This window comes from Grammomys surdaster, unplaced genomic scaffold, assembly GCF_004785775.1.
Source record: "Grammomys surdaster isolate TR1022 unplaced genomic scaffold, NIH_TR_1.0 248132, whole genome shotgun sequence".
Lineage (NCBI taxonomy): Eukaryota > Metazoa > Chordata > Mammalia > Rodentia > Muridae > Grammomys > Grammomys surdaster.
Genome location: NW_021624817.1, coordinates 1 through 4905, shown reverse-complemented (window position 1 = coordinate 4905; position 4905 = coordinate 1). Strand labels below are relative to the sequence as shown.

The window sequence follows — 4905 nt, the reverse complement described above, 5'->3', positions numbered from 1 at the left end:
GCCACAACTCCTAATAGTGTCACTCCCTGGGCCAAGCATATTCAAATCACTACATTTCACTCCCTGGTCCCCATAGGCTTGTTCAAACCTATGAGTCTATGGGGGCCATACCTAGCCATAGCATAATGCAAAATACACTTGGTCCAACTTCAAAATACCCCATAGTCTATAGCAGTCTCAACAATGTTAAAAGTTCAAAGTCTCTTTTGATATTTATCCAACCACTTAACTGCAATCCCCTATAAAATCGAAATATAAAAGCAAATCACATACCCCCACATCACAGGATATATGTTATCATTCCAAAATGTCATAGCGGGGAAATACTGGATGAATACAAGACCAAAAACCAGCTGGGCAAACTCCAAATTCTGCATCTCCATGTCTGACGTCAAAGTGTTCTTCAAATCTCCCACTCCTGTCATCGCTGTTGACTGCAACAAACTTCTTTCTCCTGGGCTGATTCCACTTCCTGTTAGCGGCTTTCCTCAGCAAGTATCCCACCGCTCTGACATCTCAAATATCTTGGGGTCTCCAAGGCAACTTCAATTTTGTAGCGTTTTGTTCCAATGACTGGGATCCACAAACAATCTTCTGAGCTTCTCTTGAAAGGACTTGGGTCACTTTTCCATCTCTGCCCTCTGTAGCACTCCAGGGTCTGGTTGACTCTATTCCACTGCTGCTGCTGCTGTTCCTTGTAGCCATCCCATGGTACTGGTATCTCTAGTATGCTGGGGTTTCATTGCAACTAGGCTTTGCCAATAGACTCTTATAGCCCCTCCCCCTTTTTTGAGTGTCATAAAATTTTATTTAGCAAAAAGTTTCTTATGAAAATGAACATGACCTAATTCTACATCACAATCCAACAGGCCTTTGGGGAGGGACACACTGCTTAACACTGGTTAGACTGTTTCCAAGGCTTCTAACATTATGCTGCTGTTTCCTTGGATGACCACCATGCCCATGTTGTTCTGCTACCCGCTGGCTGCTATCTCCACACACTCATCAATCACAAGGTTCATAAAGGGATCAAAGTCCTGCAGTATTCCTTGGACATGCCTGACACCGTTTAACTTCAATGATAACTTCTTGTCCATAAACCTTAAACTTTTTGTTTCGAGACAGGGTCTCATTTTTTTAGCCTACACTGGTCTGGAACTCACTGTAATCCTCCTGCCTCAGCTTCCTGAGTATTGGCCCCATAGATAAGAGCCAACCACGCCCGGCTCCAATAGATCATTTTAAACCTATGAGTTTCTGGCTTCTCACAACCATGCACCTCGACTGCTCTCCTGATCCCTAACCATGTAGCCTTTGGCCGCCCACCTAAGAGAGTCCAGCTTTGGGAAGACAGAGGTACCAGGTACCAGCACTGCAGTAACCCTGCCAACCGGACCTCAGTGCCACTTCCGGCTCCCATGATCACTGGGACCAGAGGAGGTAGCCCAGGCTATACAGAAGGAGAAGGCTGACTCTACTCAATTCTTCAGTTCCAGAGGGTGGGCTTTGCTCATGGGTCTCCTCAGCAGGCTCAGCACAACAGGGAAGGAGTCTCATAGGCTCCCTTTATGGTGCCAAGCCTCAACTTCTTTGCATGACCCATTCAGTCCTAGGCTGTCAACTGCAACCAAGGCTACACTTTCACCAATGGCTTGGCCTCACACACTGCCAAGCTTCAGCTGTTCTCCACGACCCTGTCATGCCTTTAAGAGCATTACCATCTAGGTGATTCTTACATATTACTAAGTCCAGCTACAACATGAGCTACAATCCTGTCTATCTCTGGAACATTTACTTCTTTGTGTTCTCAGAAAATACACCCTAGCAGATTTCACCTCAGTGATGCTTGTCTCTGCTTAATCAACCATAAATTCTTAGCTCCAGCTAACCAGCATCAATTGTCCCGGTAGGTCCCTTCTATTCCTCACTCTAAAGCCAGAGTCACATGGCCAAAGCTGCCACGTTCTGCAGTTTACTGAAGCTGGAACATGCCCCCCTTGTTCTATGACATCACTACCTTTCTGTTTTCCAACTCCTTCACTCACTGCCTAAACTTGGCTGTTTTGGAACTTTCTCTGTAGATTGACCTTGAACTCAGAGATCTACATGGCTTTGTCTCCTGAATGCTGGGATCAAAGACATGTGTCACCATACCTGGACTTAAGCTTTTCTTCACCTAGAAATTTCTCTGCCCCAGCCTGGCCTTGAATTCATAGAACTGCTTGCCTTTGTCTCCTGGTATTAACAGTGGGTACCACCATGCCTGGGACTAAGCTTTCATGACTTCTATTCCTCAAGACCCAGATCAAAAGCATGTGTACTCCATTTCTGGACTGTAATTTATTTTAGATTAAAATTAACCAAGTAATAATAACACCTAGATACGACTCTCCCTTGTTTACCTGCAAAAGCATAAACAGTAAGCTTAGCTGGGTGGAATCTTACCCTATAGTCACAACTCCCTTAATCGGTTTATCTCCTTGAACACAGAATTTAGCTCCATTCTACTTCCCAGTGTCCCTTTAATACTTGATCCATATATTTTGTATTTTTTCATTTCTCCCTTTTCTCCTTTTCATTAAAATGTTCTTCATAAAGTCCACATCCAGTAGATATATGGGGCTCCAAGAGAAGGGATGGTGGTACCAACCCACAGTCAAGATTTCTGACCCAGAAGTGTTCCTGTTTGTAAGAACTGCAGAGACAAAAATGGAGAAGAGACTAAGGGAAAGGCAGTCCAGTGACCAGCCCAACTGGGAATCCATCTCATGGGGAGACACCAAGTTCTGACACTATTATTGATGCTATGATGTGCTTACAGATAGGAGCCTAGCATGGCTGTCCTCTGAGAGGTCCAACAAGCAGCTGAAAGAGTCAGATGCAGATACTTACACCCAACCAATGGACAGAAGCAGGGAACCCTTGTGGTTGAATTAGGGAAAAGTTGGAAAAAGCTAGTGACCCCATAGGAAGACTAGCAGTCTCAACTAACCTGGACCCCTGGGAGCACCCAGACACCATGCCACCAAACAGGCAGCATACACCAGCTGATATGAGGCCCCAGATACATATACAGCAGAGGACTGCCTGTTCTGGCCTCAGTGGGAGAAGATGCACCTAATCCTTGAGACATTTGAGGCCCCAAGGAGGGGGTAGACCTGGGATGAGGGCATGGTAGAGGAGGAACGGGATGAGGAACTATGGGAAGGAAGACTGGGAGTGGGCAACAGTTGGATTGTAAATGAATAAAAATAAAAAAAATGTCACAACTTTAAAAAATAAACTCTGTACCTACTGTAAAAAAATGTTCTTCATAAGAGTAAACTTTAGTAATCACACAATAGAATTTATACCATGCGGTTTTGAGACTTCCTTTGTCAAAACAGTTCATCTAAATCTCTTTGCCTTCGCCTCAGGCAGACTCTTCAGACAATGGCAAAAGCAGCCATATTTTCCACCAAAATATAAGAACAGTCTCTGAGCCACATACTAAAATTCTTCTCCACTGAAACATCTTGGGTCAGGTCTGGACAGTTCAACTCATCCTCACCACTAATGTCTTCTAGATTCCTACTAGGATGGTCCATTAAGCCCCACTTAAATCATTCTGAAATTCAAAGTCCCAAAATCCACATTCCTCAAAACAAAGACATGGTCAGGCCTATCACAGCAATACCTCACTTCTGGTACCAACTTTTGGCTTAGTTAGGGTTTCCATTGCTTCTAGAGACACCATGACCAAGGCAACTCTTATAAAGGACAACATTTAATTGGGGCTTGCTTACAGGTTCAGAGGTTTAGTCCATAATCACCATGGTAGGAAGCATGGCAGCATAGTACATAGGTTTCCAGGCAGTTAGGAAGAGGGTCTCAAAGCCCACCCCCACAGTGATACACTCCCTCCAACAAGGCCATGCCTACTCCAACAAGGCCACACCTCCTAATAGTGCCACTTCCCATGGGTCAAGCATATTGAAACCACTATAATAAGTCTAGGCTTTTTCTTATGTTTACAAATGCAGATTTAGACATTGTTACTCTCATAAGACCTCACATTTTAACAAAATGGCAGAATTGAGATCTGAATGTGCATTTATGACTACGAATCAAAACTCTTTATTATTGTCTATGTATATGGTCCATAGACATAAATACAGTGTGTCCAAAGCTGAATTTTCTTCTCTGAGATGACTCTAGCCCAACATTATCTTAGTTCAGAGCACTTCTGTTTACTAAGTATTAAGCTTAGAACTTTAGAATAAGCTTATATTTCTTTCTCTCTTTTCCTGTCTCTCCACTTCCAACAGTTTGTGTCTGTGTGTGTCTCTCACCACAAAACACTTTAAAAAACTATCTCAGCCTTCTGTGGTTTAGGGAAACCCAACATCATGTTATTGCTGTCCAATTTAATGGCTCCCCCATTCACCTGTTTGCTTTCATTCATATCTTCTGAGCTATATATCAACCCACCTAGGAATATGCTATGTGGGTATATTATCCAGAGGCCAGTCTTCTGGATCACTGTCTTTTCTAAACAGTGGCCTCAATTACCTATGAGAAAGTATACGAGTGAAGAAACCATCCTCCCCCAAAACAATTCCAGAGACTTTGCTATGGAAAGGCTTCAGCTGTCATTTAGTTTCTTGGGTTTTCTAAAGTGGTATTAGCTAAGTTTATGGGTTTGTTTTTTTTTTTTTGTCTATAGTAGGTTTGGCTGTAGCAAGTTTCAAAACGTGTATATTACTGTTAGAGGAATATCACTTAAAGCTTTGTTACTCCAAGTGTGGATCCCAGACCATCATCATCTGATCACCTGGAAGCTAGAATCTCAGACTCTCTCATCCTACACTAGACCTGCTCAACACACATTTTAACAAGATCCCCAGGTAATTTGTGGGAAGATAA

General features: G+C 43.2%; 1 pseudogene; it reads right to left on the bottom strand.

Moving 5' to 3' along the window:
* Window positions 1–902: 902 nt before the first annotated feature.
* On the bottom strand, window positions 903–1514 carry LOC114616057 (annotated as a pseudogene).
* Between the last annotated feature and the right edge of the window lie 3391 nt (window positions 1515–4905).